The sequence below is a fragment of the Aythya marila genome (assembly GCF_965140915.1).
Source record: "Aythya marila genome assembly, chromosome: 2".
Lineage (NCBI taxonomy): Eukaryota > Metazoa > Chordata > Aves > Anseriformes > Anatidae > Aythya > Aythya marila.
In genome coordinates, this window is record NC_139043.1 from 62,497,971 (window position 1) to 62,517,049 (window position 19,079).

The window sequence follows — 19,079 nt, forward strand, 5'->3', positions numbered from 1 at the left end:
AAACCAAGAATATTTTAAAATTATGACCACCAGCTTACTCGTCAAGAATAAAGTGAATGTCCTAAGTTAGTTTACTTTACTTCTGTTTGATATGCAGTGTACCTAGTATTCAGCCTGTTGTGCTTCTGGGATGGTTTCAAGAAAAAGAGGTCCTGGGTGACAGACATCCCCTGTCCTTCACCTTTTCCCCTTCAGGGCTCTCTGGACCTTGAATTTAGATTTGAGTTCCTTTCCAACCAGAATCAAAAAGGCAAAAGGCTTTTTCTCTTAGACTTGATAGGCAAAGTCCCAGAAAAGTAAAATACTAACCTGTAGCTCCAGAAAAACACAGGACTGGTAGTTGTTTGTAAAAGCCTGAATTAGAGACTAGCAACTTGAGATAAGATAGGCAATCAGCTCTGACTCTGCCACTGCAGACTTCTGGTCTACTTGCAAGAGAAGACATGTCATCATTTCTCTTGACAGTCCCCAGGATTGCAGGGAGATTGCTTAGCAGTCACAGGAGGAAGGGGGAAAATGAAAACATGACTCTTAAGGAAGAATGAGGGCCTTTAGGAGAGAAGGTCATCGCTTTATTTTCAACAGATTTTGCTGTTGCAAGAGTCCCTTATGTAAAGGTCAGCAGTGGAAGAAGCGTGCAGAGAAAGGAAGGTCAGTTTATTTTTTGTACTCTACAGTAGTTACTGGAATACCTTTTTTTTTTTTTCTTTTAATCAGTTTTTTTTCCTAACCTGCTTGTGCACTGTGCACAATCTCACTGGCAATCTTACTGATGGAGACATATTCCCAGACACTTTGTGTAGCAAACCAGTCATGTAGTACATTATATCCACAGCTTGTCAGAATAAAACGGATAACAGGGTAAGTGTTAGCTGTACATTCAAGTGTTCAAATACCAAAGCAATAGGACGGGGGCAGCCGGTCCACAAGACTAGTTTGCTAGGAATGCTTCTGAGCTTTGACACTGCTCACGTTAACCTCTCCAGTGGTACAGCAGAGCCCTGGATAGCCAAATGCTGTCACACCACAACTCCCTTAGCTGTCAGCTGTGGCTGGCTCTATTTTAAATAGCTAGCTGGATGGAAGGTGACAGGAGAGGTGCTAGTCCATGAACAGATGTAAGCTGAGGCAGGACTCACTTACTTCTTTATTGTAGCTCACGTTTATATGCAAGCATGTGTCATTAATGAAATAAAGTATTCCACTACAGTTTCTCAGGTGGGTACAAAAATACTGCATGCTCACACCTAGTTATTACAGGCGGAACCTTATTCTGTTGTGGAGAAAAAAGAAAAAAAAAAAAAAAGTTTTAGGTAAGTTAGGATCATCTATCACAGAAGTTTTACTTGAACAATTCTTGTCTGTGTAGAGGGTTGCTGTTCTCGAACACATGAATCTTCTGTCATACCCTGAAGTGCAGTACGGCTCATCCATAGCCAGACCATTCACTAGAGTGGTATCAAAACCAGAAGACGGTGGTTATGTATCAAAAAGGGGTTTAGTGGGGCTAGCAAAGGCAGAAGGGCTGTTGGAGGCACTTTCCCCCATTAGTCCTGCCCAGTTGGCACAGCCAAAGCCACACAGAGCCCACGAGTCCCTGTCCACCTGGATGCATGGCCCCACATTTCCTAGACTGATAGCTGGAAGCTGGAGGTAGCTACACTTCATAAGTACCCTTCTGCTTTCTCTCCTTGTGACTCATGCCACCAGGTAAGCAGTTAATCTGCAGACATCCCTAACCCAATTCTGGGCTGCTCCTGTTAACTGTATTTATGAGAGCTCTATTGTCACCAAACCCCCTGCACCTGTTCCCAGACTTTTTAGTACCTTGCTCATCAAAGACAAATTACATTGGAAATTACTCACAGGAGGGTTCTCCCTTCCTCCCCGTTCTTCCAAGTGAAACATCTCCTCCTGCTGTGATGCTCTCTTTAAACCTGACACTATTCACAACAGAAACATAGGAAAAGGCTCATTGCAGCAGACCTTCTCCTTTCTTTCCAGAAGCGAATAAAATGAGAAGTTCAAAAACTTCTCACTTTTGGTCACAACACTCAGGCCAGTTTACCAGGAGGCATAGGTATGTTCATTCTTAATTTATATAGGCTTTCTTCTTCCTTTCCTCAAAGCAGTCCTCCGAAGACCACACAGTATGAAGCATTTGGATTTTTATTTATTTATTTATTTATTCATTTTTTGTCTCTGGAGCTCATTCTAAAGTGTTCCCACAGTTATTTTTCTTGCTTTGTGGTGCATTTCCTCTGTAAGCCTTAAAAGACTTGGCAACACAACTTCCCTGGCTGGTATAAATACAGCCATAGACATTTTTAAATCACAGAAGCAACCCTTCCTACTCCCCCTCCCTCTTCCCCAAAACCCGTATCTTGCAAGCATCTCTCTCCTCTTTCTGATGGAAGTAATTTCATTATTTTAAAAGCACTTATGCAACCAACAGAGCCGACACCGTGTGCATGTGCATACACAAGCATCCCCAAGCATCAGTGATTGTGCCCTGTCCCTACTTTCTCCTCTCTCTATCCATTATCAATATTAATCACTTTCTTTTACATTTTAAATAGGCACGGGGTTTTATCCACTGTATAGATCTTAAATGTGAGTTTCTACCTTAGGTGGACAGGGCATGGAGAATGATGACTTGATATAAGTCTGGCTTTACCATAGAAGTTACTTCGTTTTAACAGATCTGTTCCTCTGACTGCTGGATTCAACCTACACATCCCTTCCCCTGTGCATGCTTAGGGATCTGAGTGGTTCCCCGACCATGTAAGGAACTAATTCTGTACTGTCACTTCTTCCCAGTTTTTGGAAAAAGTGTTTGTTGATTTGGGTTGGTGATTTTTGGTTGATTTTTGAAGTGTCAGGTTGAGACTGGGATCCTCACTGCCCCCAACTAAAGGCCAATTTAACTCACTGTATCTCAGGTTTAAACTCAGCACCCCTCGCATACCAGCGCTTCCTTCTGGAGCTATTTATCTTCTTGTTCATCAGTGACTTATTTCTAAAATCCAGTAGCAAACCTCCAACTAACAAAAACAGCTACCCATGCCCTATTTGCTCTGAAAGGCAGCATAATAGTGTCCCACTCAGAGACAATGACGACAGAAACAAAGTGACCCCCTCCATGTCACTGAGCCAGGGCAATCTACCAGAGAGAGACTGGACTGAGACTGTCATCCTAGACACAGCACTCCTACTGCCACACATGATTATCTAAGTCCATATCTGATATCTGAGTCCATTTTCTCTGCTGCCCCCTGAAGAGCTAAGCATCCCATGGGTAAGAGAGGCTCTGGGGGTTTTTGACCCTTCTTGGTGAGACTTCTGTCAAGCAAATGATCCCAGCTTTGGGAAGGAAATTATTTGTAGATATCCAGGCAGCCTTTCCTACATTAGAAACAGCTGTACTTAAATGTGCAGGCTTGGCAGGAACAGCTTGACAGGCAGAAAGGCAAACTGTCACATTCAGCAATCCCACCTGTGTCTGATGGGCTATGGAAGGGAAGAACTCTGCTATCCTCCTCCTCTCTCCACTTAAGAAAGTCCCCTAATCTTAAGCCTTATTCCCCTGCAGAAAAGAAACATCTTGGCACCCGATGCCACCACTGAAAGAGGGCAAAGAGCTGTGTACTGTGTATCTTAGTATTCAATAATACTTGAGCTTCTTCAGGCTAGGGAATAAAGCTAGCTTGAAAACACAAACGACACAAAGTTAAGATTGGGGATGTTAAAGTTTCTTGTCACTTTCAGTGGACAACGGAAAATGATGCGTTTAATTATACTGATCCCTCATGCAATTCCTGCTTTCAGGTGTGCTTGGAAGCAAGGTGCTGGAAGGACTCTACAGAGGCTAATATAACAAATCTCTCCTCCCTCCTTTGTTCTGCTTTGCAGCCCTGGGACAGGGCTCGTGGCCAGCCTCTGCACTGAGTGGAGAGCATGATCCCCTCTGAGGATATCGAGCAGTGCTCTTCCAAGAGCCTTTGGCTAGTTGATGGCTGCAGTAACCTTAAGTGCAAGAGAGGAGCCACTGACAGTCATCATTCAGCACACCCTAGCATCAATACTCCCCTTCCCCTCCCATTACGCACTTTGGAGCCCATTAAGTGCTAACAGCTGCTCCCCGCTGTGTCCTGTTGTGCTCTGCTTTGCTGGGCTCAGCATTTCTACTCCAACCAGCCCTCCCCACTACTGGTATTCATTGTCTACTTGTATCCCCAAGCTTCATCAGGCTTCCTTTTTTCCTCAGTGACCATGTTCTCTATTTCCAGACATTTAGTCTGGGCTACATTAAGTACCTCTGAGTTTCCCAGGCCCCACGGAGGCAGGGAGCGGTGCTGGGGGCAGCAAGGGCAGGGCTGCCAACACCAGGCTTCTGGCTAGTTGTGAAAGACTGAGCCTTACAAGAGGAAAACTCTCGTTCAATTACAAGCTGAGCTGGCATACAGTAATGGAAGTGAATTGCACACACCAAGGTGTGCTTTTGCCCTGAATGCATGTGACATCCCTACTGCAATGGGAGCCGTGGCTGCTGGAGGGCAAAGGAGATGCTAAGATGTTTGAGTCTTGCCATGGTTCTCCTAACCTTTCTTGTTATTTTTCAGCATGACTTCAAACAAGAATTTCATTTTCATGGAAACCATGGATTTATTGTTCTATTTAAAGAAAGAAAAAAAAAAAAAGAGAGAAAGTGTCTGTATGCCTCTCGTGCATACACCTCTACCTGCTCTCAGTAAAAGAAAGGATAGTAGAGAATGTTTCTTATCCCATCACAGACGAAAGAAAAGATACAGCAAATCAATAATGTCACTGCAGCCTTTAACATAAAATAATTCCTTCAACTAACTTTTTACAAACCCAAATGTTTTCCACCACCACAGAGGAGTTAATTTGCTATTCAAATTATCTTCCAGATATTACAGATACAACACAATTTTATTCTATAGCTACATCTTGTTTTTCTGAACCTATGTGGCCTCCAACAATGTCTTTGCTTATAAATTTTACATAGGCTGAAATGACAAGCACACTGAAAAAGACAAGAACAAATTAGATAAGCAAATATTACAGGAAACAATCATCAGCCTGATGACTTGGACTCCATTTGGAGAAACATCAACAGAAGATCTGTGAGGGGCCTGCTGAGGAACAAGCCTGTAGTAGATAACAAAAAATCACAAACATTTAGCAGCACTCCTATAAAAGCAGCAGAAATTGGGGTAAAATCCTTTAAGGAAAACAAGCAATACCATGCTATTAGCTCATTTTCCAGAGGAAAGCTTGGCAAGGGAAGGCTAGCTGTGGAGTAGATGTCAAGAAGAGTAAGAGCCAGGGAAGCAATGGCAAAACAAATATAAAGAACTGCCTCCAGATGTTTGGGCAGATCCTCTTTTTCTCCGAACAGTTGTGGAGCAGAACTGCAGCTGCTCCTGTGTCTGCTCAAGATTTATATTAGAAATGAAAGCATCAGCATTTGCCTGTCCTCCTTCGGGGTGTGCTAGAGTCATCCAGGCTCCAGCAGAACATAATCTGCACGTGGAGGTTACCATGGTTGAATCAATCTGATCACGGATGAAAATTCAGCTGCTATCGATTCCCCGCTTACTCTGATTGCCCTTCCCAGGTCAGAATGGAGACCCATTCCATTGTTCAGTGAATACAGTATTCTGTTCACTACATCAATTACCCTGACCCCAGGGGGTCCAAGAGCCTCCCCACTCACCCATTTACAGTGACAGCTGTCATGCTAATGAATCCACATTGACATTATAATTAAACCATTACACAAAGTGAGGCCTCACTCTCAGCTGTACAGCAAACATACAAGGCCACTTTGGAGAGGTTGCTTACTCAAATGTGGGATAATAAAATGAGGTATTCCCAAATTTTAGAAGATGAAAAATGCAATGGTGCAGACAGAAGCTGTGAGCTTAAAAAAGGATTGAAAAGCACAGGCAACCCTTAAATAAACAGCTTTTGTTTTCATCTTTGGAATAGTTTTTTTGTGAAGGTAGTTTAACGACAAATTAGTTTCCTGACAAGTCTTTTTGGAGCACATCAGGACAATGAGCAGTCAGAAGCACAGAAATCCCCACACCCAATACACTGACTTCATCTGATCTAGAGACCTCATATATCACAACCAGTCCAAATAAAGATATATATATATATATGATATATAAAGATATATATATATGTGCACCAATCAGTACATGTCAATATGTTGACTTGGACAAACAGTGGGCAGACTGGTACTATATTTATATTCTGATTGACAGAATCCCTTTGCTTTACAGGGGTACTGCAACTGCACCCAACCCACCATCCTTACAGAGTTCATTTACACCCTACACATGCTGATCTCTTCTCTCTGGGGACAGCAACAGGACCCGAGGGAACAGCATGGAGCTGGGACAGGGGAGGGTCAGGCTGGGGGTTAGGGAAAGGTTCTGCACCCAGAGGGTGGTCGGGCACTGGGACAGGTTCCCCAGGGCAGTGGCCATGGCACAGAGCCTGTCAGAGTTCAAGAAGTGTTTGGACAACGCTCTCAGATGTAGGGTTTGATTTTGGGGTGGTCCTGTGTGGAGCCAGGAGCTGGACTCAATGATTCTTGTGGGTCCCTTCCAACTCAGGATATTCTGTGATTCTACGTGTTTATATCCTCCATGCACATGTTTCAAGTTTGGCCATCGCTGACCAAGTTTCACCTTAGAAAGCTCTTTCTTTTGTGTGTGGTAATAGAGCAGGTGAGTAGAGAGCTCCATATTGTACAAAGGGCTGTTGCTCTTCAGGCTGTAGACCAAAATTTAGGTTGAAGGGAGAAAAACATTGAGGTTTACCAAAAAAAAAAAAAAAAATCTTTTCCTCTATGCACTGAGTACTGATCTTCTGAAATACTATCTTACTTGTATATGGCAGCTTGCTACATAAGAAAAAAAAATCAATAGTGACTGATAGATTTCTTTTATTTCTTTTAAGGAAGCACAAACTACACGGTGCAATAGATGCACAGTGCTCATCCAGACACTGCAATCTGCAGGAGGCACAGTTGCAGAGAACATGGGGGTAGATGGTTTAACAGTGTGAAGTCACAGTCTGGTGTCACCAGCTCAAAAGGGTACTGTAACTATGTTTAATTTATCAGAAGTCTCTCAGTGAACACCAGAGGTTTTTAAAGCTGTATTTTATTGCTTTTTGTGAATACAGCACGTTCAAGCATAGGGATAAGACTTGGGATGTTGCCTGCTGCTATCTGGGAGAGAGCTGTCCTGTCTGAGTATTGAAAGCACTCAGCGCATCTCTATATCTTAAGCTTACAGATCTAGCATACTTAAGGACACTGCTGTCCTTCACCAGAAGGGATTGCCTGACCTTATTTTGAGACCTTTGTGGTTATCTTGAAGTGATTTCAGAACCATTAGAACAAAGAGGCATCAATGATTTTCTGGGACCATCCACACTGAAAGTGTTTAGCAGAATTCAACTTACCCACATGAATCATACCCATATGTACCATATAAGCAAATATTTAGACTCTAACATCATTAAAGATGCCTGAAATTCTCCTTGCTTTCTTCTAACAATGAAGGTCGTAGGCTTCTGTATATATAATGTTAAAGCTGTTGCTTCCAAAGCAAAACCTCTGCAAAAGAGCCAGAATCTTCTGCACTACTACGAAAGGAATAAAGAAGAAAGAAAAAAAAAAAGAAAAAAGAAAAGAAAAGAAAAGAAAAAAAGAAAACCGAGCTTCTTATTTTTAATTAATTTCCCTTCATTACTGTTCTCTGAGGAAGCTAAGAGAGTAGATTCAGAATTTAAGTAGAATAAAAATCTAACCAGAAAGCTCAATTTTACCTAAAATATTCAGTCATCCTACAAAAGATGTTGATGCAGAAAGATTAATTTTCCCTCATTGAAAGGGAATAACTTCACTTCCAACTGTTTGTATTTAACAATCCTGATAATCATTTATTTCTTCCCTTCAGCCCCTCACTACAACGAATTACCCCATATCTTAAAGTAAGGAGATGAAAAGCAGAAAAGCATACAAGGAGGACCAGAGGTAAGCATTCACAAGTTGGGAAGTGCCAGAACCATGGCTTCCCAGCAGCCCTTAGATCAGGCCATAGGTGTTGATACATCACGTCGCCTTTAACCATGCAATTGCACAGATACCGTTCAGTACCTAGGGTACACACTCAGCTATAGGGGTATATGCAGCAGTCATTGATAGAAGAACACTAATAATTTATTTTTATTTTTTACAAATCACAGGAAGAACTGAGAAAAGGCACATCGGGGCTATCAGGTGACATCGTGCAGTCTTCTACACAGATGGTCAGAAGGGCTAAAAGTTTTAGATCCCCATTATCATATTAAGTCAGTCCAAAGGAAACATTTAGTACTGGAAGGGGATATAATCTAACAAACCAATGGGCAACTGGGAATCAGACCTTGGTCAACAACTTCAGGAAAAGGTTACACTTCTGGTCCTACTTACAATACTGTTGCTGCATGAACAGAACAAGATCTTAGGAAAAAAAATATAGGAAGTCATCATAGTTCCTTTCCCTTCCCTAGGGCTATGCAAGTCTACAGAAGCTGAAGACTGCCTATAATGTATGTTGTGTTATTCTGGTTTTCTAAACTGTACTTTGAATGATAGATGGGAGGCTGAAGCAGCTGATAACAATGCTAAATGGTGAGAGAACAAATATGTACCAGCAGCTCAGCTGAAATCATGTAGCTGGCATAGAGATGGGTTTGGGCTGAGAAATAGATGAAGTGTCCCAAGAGTGTGTCAACCCCAGTGTCCTAGAAACAGTTCCCTTTTGTAAAACAGATTTTCCATGGGGAAGGGGTAGAGAGAGAAGGGAGGACTTTTTAAAAAGCTATGAACATTATCACAGAATTTCTAGGTTGGAAGAGACCTCAAGATCATTGAGTCCAACCTCTGACCTAACGCTAACAGTCCCCACTAAACCATATCCCTAAGCTCTACATCTAAACGTCTTTTGAAGACTTCCAGGGATGGTGACTCCACCACTTCCCTGGGCAGCCTGTTCCAATGCCTCACAACCCTTTCAGTAAAGAAGATAACTAGAAGTTATGACTTAACGAAGGATGAAATTATTATATAAATAACTGAAGTGACACCAATTAGGTACTTGCAATCAGATCAGCCTGCTCCTTTGTGGCAGGGGAAGCTGGGCAAGTGGGGAGGGCATCTGCTTCCCCACTTCATGGTACTTCTCTATGCCAAGGGCAAGCCCACCAATCGTTTCAGCAGGAATTTAGGTCTTTTTTTAAAAGAGCTGTGACAGAGGTTTTGACAATGGGATTCCTCCCTGCCACGCTCTGCATGCTGCACCTAGACAAAAAAGGCTCAGGAGCCCAGTTAGGTCCATCTTTGATCTTGCAAAATCAGCCTGTCTTTCCTGAAGCTTGAATCAGGTGTCAGACTCCTTTGTGAAGATTTGTCCCTTGCAACAATTGCATTCCTGTGCATTATTTCCTCAGTGCAAGCTCAATTTCAATGTGCGTATTTCTTGGTCATATCTTCAAGAGATGTGTTATCTATCTTCTGAGGGGGCAATTTGGGGCACCCCAAATCCACAAGTACTGCCAGATCACAATATGAACATTTCTCCCTATAAGAACCTCTTTGCATGTGGATAAAACCCAAAATATATGTGTGTGCATATATATACACATATATATATAATGTATATATGTGTATATATATATATGCCAAGTATGTATATATACCAAGCTAAGTATTTACAAGTGCTGGAAGCCTTACTAAAGAGCGTTTCCCTCTGCCTTAATATATTTAGTAAATAAATTGTGATGGTAGGAGACATCAACCAAAACAATACAGAATTTCACTGAGAAAGTTGTAGCAAGACTTGAACAGAAACCTTAAGTTATAAGGAGGGAAGAGTTGCAAAGACTTGCAGATAAGATACTCCAAAAAATAGATCCAAACACAAGTTTGTAGCCTTGTTTTTCAGTTCTTTATATTTTAACTAGCAATCTTCAAACAACACTTACTAATTCAGCATGTTTATATAATGCCTGAGGCCTCTGGATGCTTCTGGACTAGAACTGACGATAGCTGGATTTGGGCATTCAGTCAAGATAGAGGCAGAGAATAGTCAGATTGCTGAAAACTTTATGTTTGCATTTCACCATTTTTCCTCTATTCAGTCTTCACATTGAAGGGAAGCAAGAGCACAGAGTAGCTTTTTGGTGCCCAGTCCCTTCTACAGATGAGTCCCAAAGATCCCCCCAGTGTAATCCCCAATGGCTGCAATTTTACAAGATCCCTAAGGCTCTTCAATTACCTTCGCTGGCCTGTCAGGACTCCAGCATCTCAAATTCAGTTAGCTGGTGTTTGGACCTCCGCCAAGGGCCAGCCTTTGCTCCTAATGACAGCCAGCTGAGGGGACACTGAGAGGGGCTGAATTCAATTTGCAGGCCCTCTAATCTGATTAGGGGAGCAGGGTTTTTATTTTCTCCAAAGTTTGCAGTAGCCAGGATGAATGATGGCCAAAGGATGAGCTGTCAACATCAACAAAGGCTTGGAGACAAAAGAAAAAATAAGGGGGTATAATTATTTTTTTTTTTTTAGAAAAGAAATGAATCTGCTCTGATTGACAGCACAGCAAGCTGTTGAGTGAATTGTTCAGGTGACAATGTTGTGTTTGCAGAGTGTCACTCTGTGTGGGCTGTTAAAGCAGGAAAGGATCCAGCTACCAGGCAGATGTCAAACTCCAGTGAGAGCCTTTTTCTTTTTTTCCCCCTATATAGATCCAGTGTCCAACCTTTCTAATAAATATTACACTGCTGTCCCATCCTAGTCTAAAACATGAAGTAGCAAACTGAGAAAATGTTCCATGATACCCTTACTCAATTGCAAGAAAATTTATTATATAGCCACACACTAATTTTTTCATTCCCACACATCTGAGAGTTTTGCCTCGCCAGTGAACTTGAGCATCACTCAGCAAAAGGCAAAAGTCTCTGTGCATTAAAGCTTTTATGCTCAATGAGTGTTTCATGTACCCTAACTGTATTGTGAAGCAGAGAAAAGTCTAATACAACTCCCCCACTGTTTTTATTTTTAATATTTGAACATCTTACTTTTCATAGTAATATGGCATTCTATATGGCCCTATGCTTCCTCTAGCAATAACCAGCATGCCACATTCAACATTGATTCCCCTGTTAACTCTACACTTGTTTATTTCTATTTGCTGAAGACAGATCTTGGAGACAATTGACTCAACCTTTGAACTCCATCCACCCCAACTGGCACAGAGTAGACCTGGACATGAATCCAGTAATTCGCAACTTTCAGGCTTCGTAACATAACAATCAAGAACCATACATTTGGTGTTTCCATTCAGAACGTTTTTGTGGTCTACAGTTCCATAAACCATAAGCAAAGTGAACAGATTTGGAGAAAAATGCTGGGGGAGAACCCTGGTTCTAGATCTGACCCTCCAGTGTCACAGCTTTATCTACTTGGACATCTGAGTGAAGCCCATGTGAATTCACAGCCATGACAAATGATTCACGTGACAGTGATGACTTCAGATATCCATGAGAACTTTTCCCTTTACCCCATAATATCCACCAGAGTTACTTACTACCACTTCCTGTGAACACAACTGACAGAGCAATAAGCATCACAGACAGTTTGGGTACCAGACTTGACCATGAGACACAAGAGCCTGGGGGAGCATCAGGGTAGGACTGGACACCACTGACACAGCTGCTTTATCTGGGAGCAGGGCTCTAAAATGACCAAGCAGAGAGTGGTCACGTACCAAGAGCTACGTGCCAGCCATAGGAGAAAGAAAGCCCAACATCCTGCAGGCAAGCAGCACTGCAGTCTTGTGAAGGGGCAGAAAAGCAGTTGTATTACTGACCGTGTGTGTGAAGGCCTGAAAATGGGGGATATTCATTCAGGTGTCTTAGAAATATAGAATAGAATCATAGAATAGAATATCCTGAGTTGGAAGGGACCCACAAGTATCATCGAGTCCAACTCCTGGCACCACACAGGTCTATCCCAAAATTCAGACCACATGACTGTGAGCATAGTCTAAATGCTTTTTAAACTCCGACAGGCTTGGAACCATGACAACATCCCTGAGGAGCCTGTTCCAGCACGCAACCACTCTAAAAACTAGGCTCCACCAGTTTTCTGCACCTTGCACATCCACAAGTTCTCCTGAATTCTACGTGTCTTGCTTTGGGGGTGTGTTGGTTAGGGGCAAGGATTAAGCTATCCATTTTAACGCTCTGTGGACATCATCACTGGAACATGTTGAATCCACACAGCCAGTATGTGAAAGACAGTAATTTTTTTTAGGTCAAAACATTCTTCAAAGGCCCTTTCTTGTTTCTGTACTTCACTGAAACCTCACCATCCAGTCAACAGAACACCTCTAAGTTGAAATCTTTTTATCTGGTTTCCTAAGGGAGTCACGTCTGCTCCACAAGGGGTGGACACAAACACTTTTCTTTACAGAACGGGCAACAGTGGGAACTGGGAGAGCGCTGACCTGGCACCAGCCAACTGGTACAGCAAGATCATCGTGCAAGGAGCCCCAAACGGGCCACAGCCAAGGCAGCAGTACAGAACACACGACTGTAACAAAGGTTGGAGTAGAGGACTGGAGAAATTGAGGTATTTTGAGGAATGGAAGTTACAGGGGAAACGGCAGCATGGAGGCAGGACACATTCAAGACTAAGCAAGCTTTGATAGCTCCTTTCTTTAAGGAGCTTTTTGCTTCTGAGATAGATGCATGTGCACCCCTGACCGTACATAGACAAGGAAGAGCTCTGTAACTGGTAATGCAACCACACAACCTAAGGAAGCTGAGAATTGACTGGGAAGATCAGAACTCTTTTCTTCCCATCTAGGTCTAAAAGCGAAATGTGCTGCAAAATGAAACAAGTAAAAAACTCAAGAAGTGTGTATGATGGAGAAGGGACTGCTGCTAGAACCATACAGACAGAATTGAAACAAAGGGAGTATAACTCTCCTATTTTTTCCATAGGAAATAACAGGTGTGCATAAGCTACCTTTCCAGTGGGGGCTGCTTTTGCTGGCAGTTTTGACTCATTTTTGCCACCCTGAAATGTTTCTGGGCACTCACTTCAGGTAAGATTTCCCTTAACTTAGTAGTTTGGTTCAGGGAGAGGCAATAAGGGGGTACCTCTCTGCCTCATGCAGAGCTCTGACATCTCCTGTTCCTGGGAGCACAGGCCTAGCATTTCGGAAGTAGCTTGTCGTCATCATCAGGGCTGTGCTGGCTGCTTTTGGCCAAGTTTGAAGCCTCTGCAAAAATAAATTATTGTTCACAAATGCTCAGCTGGAACTTATTAGTTTGTCTGCAAAGATCCCTGATGGTCCCTTGCTCTAACCTCCCTCAGTTCTTGCATTCAACCAGATTATGCTGTCTCCACAGAACATCCCAGGGCTAAAGGGCCAAACAAAATGTTTCTTGCAATCATTCTTCCTGCAGTCTTTTCTCCTGTCTATCTGGGGCCTCCGTGGAGCCAGACAGAAGAGCTGACAGCAGGAAAACCGCCTTTGCTGTGCTCTCCGCTTCCCTTGTTAATGTTCTGGCAGAGAAGAATGAGAGCAGCCTGACAAAGGTGCAGAGGGGTGAACAGGCTGAGGGGCAGAAAGAGAGGGGAAGATGAAGCTCAGATGAATGAGGGAAGTACATAGGAAAGGAGACACGAGGAATACAGGAACAGATGTGGACTCAGAGGCAGGAAGGGCAGCATCTAAGAAGGACAATGTTGGAACAGGAGGGGGTACAGAGCAGCCACACTGCCCTGCTCCAGTCAGTACCCCCAAAATATTGCCTTTCCTCCCCTGCCAGAGGATGCCTGTGAACATCTTCCTGCCCTTAGCAATGTAAGAGCAGTAACAGAGCTCTGACCTCTTGTAATTTACACCATGAGCTCAGCCAGTGCAAGAACCACTGCACAGGCTCACAGCTCCCACTGCTGCTGTAGGGAAAAGGTGGGGAAACCAGTACAATCGTACATCATCACATTTTACCATTCTCAACCATGGTTTAAATGCTATATTAGTAGGAAAGAACAGGTATGACGTACTGGAAGAAAGAAAAGACTGTAAAGCCAAGCTTTAATATTAAAAATTTCATGTTAGAAAGGCGCAGAATTAAGAAGTCACCCACTTTTATGGCAAATAACCCCATTCTCTCTCAATCTGAAGCAGTCCTGTTTTCCAGAAAGAGATAACCTTTGTTTCCATATAGCGTAATACTATATAACAGCAAAATAGGGAATCCCTTCCATGTCTTGGTGAGATCTTTTGGTCTAAGCCTCTTAAAAGCCCTTGCAATGACAATACCACCTCTGCTTGTCCATTCCTTTGCAACTTTTCTGAGAACAAACTGACCAGTAACAGGTTATTTGCTTCTGTATTGGCATCCATCCATTCAAAAATATTCATAGAAGTAAAATTACAGAATATAAGCCCTTCAGTAACATCACAAGTTCGATGCCAAGTTGCCCATCAATATTGCAGATGGATGGAGTCTACCTCTGGAGTCTAATGCAGTTATAATACTAATAAGCCAAGCCAGCTCCACTGGATACGGAATGCAGATAAAAAAGAAAAAATCATGGAGCATCCTGGGAAGTCTATGTATGACAAAACTTCAAAAGATATTGCATATGTTTACATCTTGCTTGAAGACGTTAATGCAGTTACACCATGGGAACATTTGGCCCATTATTCATAATATCCAGAAGAAAAAGAGTAACACAGTTAATTGAAACCCTTGTCAAACTGAAAAATTAATTATCCTCCAAAGATTCTCTGTCAAACTGTCTCTTTCTATTTGCCACACAGGGGCAACATCAGCAAAATAGCTTTGCAAGTCCCCACTACCAGCAAATATATTATGTACAAGTAAAGAATGCGGAAGGAGCCAGGTCAGGAACTGTGTGATGAAGAACACTTGTCAGAAAACATCTACTCCAAAACCAAAATTATTTGGGAAAGGTATGGCAAAAGCATCAGACGTTGCTGTTTGAATGTGGCTACCTTGACTCCAGAGGGAAGTTGCTGGGAGGCAGAAAGGGTCACCACAGAGCTACAAGGCAGCCCAGCAGCCCAGGCACTTTCCCAGCTGGGGAAAGCACAGGCTCTACTTTGAATAAAAGCAACCAAATCTGCACTGAAAGGAGGGACCATTGGCTGTTTTAGATTCCTGCTCTCTGTAAACAGTCCAGAGACCCTCATCCAGGGGACAGAAACCAACAAGAAGGTCTTTCACGCTTCTATAATTGCTGCTGGATGGTACAGTCATTTCATGTCCATCTATATTCCTAACCAGGAAAGCAGCTCAGACCAGGCTCCCACACCCCAGTTCCATGGCCCCTTTTCCACAAGGACACAAGAGGATAACTACACAGAGCACCAATGGCAAACACGGATGGCTCGGCCCAGTGGCTATCTGCATGCATCCAACCAGAAGCATTCACTTCATTTCTAAGTCTTCCTCAAGCCTACAGTTTCCAATCACCCAGGTATTTGTTTTCTCCCTTGCCACACGCTAGCCTGAGACAGAGAGAGAGCAAGTCCCAAATGCCTATTAAAGGCCCCAATCTACCAAGCCTACAGCATAGCTAGAGTGGAGAAAGACCCCTGGCTTTTTTCACTTGCGCCACATTATCACAGAAAGGTGGATTAGAAGTTATCTCAGTTCTGCTTTCTTTCAGAGCTCCTTGGCAACACAGCCACCAAGATATAAATATGCACACACAAAAATTTGCAGCAGGCATATGTGCACATGCACACACAATCCAGTAGGCAAAAGCATTTCAAGGCATGGAGCAGATACGGCCAGGAAGGCAACGGACTTCTGGAAATTCGGGAAGAGGAAGAAAATAAGGGAAATTTTTCTTAGCCTCTTTCCCAAGTTTAGCTTTCTAAAGGTTAAAAAAAAAAAAAAAAAAACTGAAAAATAAATAAGCTTATAGCTGTTCTCCTAACCATTAATAAGCTGCACACAAATTACAAGTGGCCAGTCACAGCTGCAGGCCCACATTGCATAAAATATAATTTAAAGGAAAAAAGTCTAGCTCCAAATAATGTAAGGCTGACAAAGGACCAGCATAACCCAAGTACTCAATAGTACATTGATTAAACAGACATAGTCAAGACATATCCCCAACCCTGAAAGCATCAGACAAGTAACATTTCACAGTTCAGTCAGCATTTCTCTACACCTTCTGTGTAGCCATTGGCCCTGGCTTTAGTACAAGCACCAAAGAAAACAATAGCTTGCTGTTGCGATTTGTGTCCAGCTATGGTAAGAGCACAGTACAAAGATACACACCAGGCATGCATGCAACAACCCTTAAGTAGTCTGTGCAAGAGGAAGATCCAGCACACTGCCATCCCTCACCATGCTAATACCCGAGAGCAGCAAGCGACCTCGCCACACCACAACCCTGCACACAGTAGGCAACACCCCTCACCTCAGCACATAGCACCCCCAAAAGATTTCCTGAGTAAAGGCCAAAATAAATACTGGTCACCACAACCTTCTTACAGCCTCACTTTGGTCCTGGTCAGCTGTGGGGGAGAAGGCTCTCCCCTCCTCCTTGAGTGTGAGTTTTCTTACAGGTGATGTGCATTGATGTGATCACACGTCTGGAGCAGATACTTTTTGTCCTTCATCAGGTGGGATAGGGATTTGGTGTTATGTTTCAGCACCTTATGGCTCATAGTTCAAGCCAGAGCTGAATCTCAGTCTGCTCCCTAATGAGCAGTACTGTGTTGGGACAGGGCAATTATATCAAGAAAGTCATGCCGGGAAGTTCTTTGGGTTTTTGCAAGCTCTTCCCTCACTGTGAACAGGAAGGGACTGTTTATCAGCTGCTCCTTTCTTTATGTGTGTGCAAGCTGTTTACATATTGAATGTTGTGTAATAAGATTAAGAAATATTTATTCTGAGATGCCCATAATAACTGTTCTTAAACCAAGAGCCCAGCTAATTGTGATTCAGATTCTGGAAACACTTCTATGGCTCAGCTTTATTATTATGAGCAGCATTCCTGAAGTCAAGGCAGCTCCTGTGGTCTTTGAGGAAAGCATGAACATGAGAGTTTGGAGTTGCAACTTTTAACTCTTCAAGTGGAACACATTCATTAGGAAAACCAGGTCCCAAGAGGGCAGACAAAGGGAAAATCTTACTGATTCTGGTTTACTGACAGGGCTTTTTAGATAGGGAAGAATCAAACAGAACCAATTTTATTGAGAACCAGACAGACTCTTGCTCTGTCAACTGGAAAAATGTATAAATCCTCCATTTCTCTGCTTCATATTTTTTTTTCTTTCTACAGCTTTAAAAATATTCCACATTTGCATGCATTTCAAGTTCTGAAACTAGTATTTGAATCCAATTATCAATACTGATTGTGAATTTGATAGGACAGAGGGTAATTCTTTGGGGGGGAAAAAATAAATTACAGTTTTCTCCTCAGGTCAGTCCCTTTCTCTGCCCATGCAGACACGCCAAGGTCACATATATCTTCTCCTGTATGGTTTTTAGGTAGTCTCTCAGACCATCATCCTTCTCTTCTGAGATACATAATGAACTGCCATTTCCATATACTATTTTTGCCCTCTAACGTGCCTGTTTCTGGTGCTGACGGTCCCCAGAGTCTCAGTCAACATCTGGCTGGGTGAGTCCCTTTTGGTTTGTTTGGTAGGAGATGACAACCTGCAGAGTTGATACTTTACCATGAAAGAAGATCAGACTCTTCCCCAAACACGAATCTTCATTAGTGAATTTCTGTATCACAATCCTTTTATGTTTAATCTTCTCAATTAACTCAAATAATGAATTTACTGCCAGGAAAGTTTACAAAACCTGCTGATTTTAAATAAATGTTCACTAAGTAAATAGTCACTAAGTGCCCTCGAATCCTGCAAGTGTTCATCCCAGCAGGCAAAGAGCTATGCAGGGGGGTGGCTGCAGCTGCTGCACTATTGCTGCCTCTATTTCTGTGCTGGCTGAAGGAAAGAAGGGCTCCAAGCCTCAGGAAATCTCTGCTTGTTATTCAGGGATGCTCCTTTTTAGGCCCAGCTACATTGTGGTATCAATATCCAAATATCTTTAAAGAGCTATTAATAGTTCATTCTCTGGTAGAGCTGCTGGTTACAAGGTACTTGCACATGTTACCTGTGGATTTAAATCACATCTTCCTTAAAACACTCTTAAAAAGCAGAATCATAGAATACAGAATCATAGAATATCCCAAGGTGGAAGGGCCCCACAAGGGTCATGAAGTCCAAAGAGCATACGCTTACAAGATCATCTGAAAAGGCAGAATGATTGGATAAACTAGGTGCCGTTGTTTTGTTTAAACTAGCAATTACTTACAAAGCAGTGCATTTTCTACATTTTGTGCTAAGACCTTGGAAGTAAACCATTTACAATGGCATGCTTTCACTGCATGTCTTGCTGAAGTGACAATGGATTCGTTCAGGAAACAAAATCTTTGTTCAGTCAAACAGTTAGTTTTCTAAAAGCTCTAAAATTACTTGGTATTTTGGAAGATGAACGTTCCACAATATTGATAATAAGCTCCCTCTTCTTCATGTTTTTGCTCTGTTTCCTTCTTTTGTCTAGGAAAGCAGGTAATTGCATAAATTGCTAATGTAAGGTTTTAACATAGACACTAACATCTCTTGTTTAAACAGCTTCTTTAAACAATTAAAGCATTTTTTCTAAGGCGAATAAGAATTAATAGCTTGAAACTTTTTTTTCAAGCTGGAAAAGAACAATATAATAAAATGAAATAGGGAAAAATATTTTTGTTCTTCTTTACTCTGATAGGTGAGTGTTGGAAAACAATAAGAAAGTAAGGGAAAGCAGAATTTTCCATAGTCTAAATTGTCTTACTTTTCCTGTGAGAAAAATGCTCATTTTTTCAAACATTCTAAATGCTTTTTTTTTCTAATGAAAATTCCTGTGTTGGTTTTTTTTTT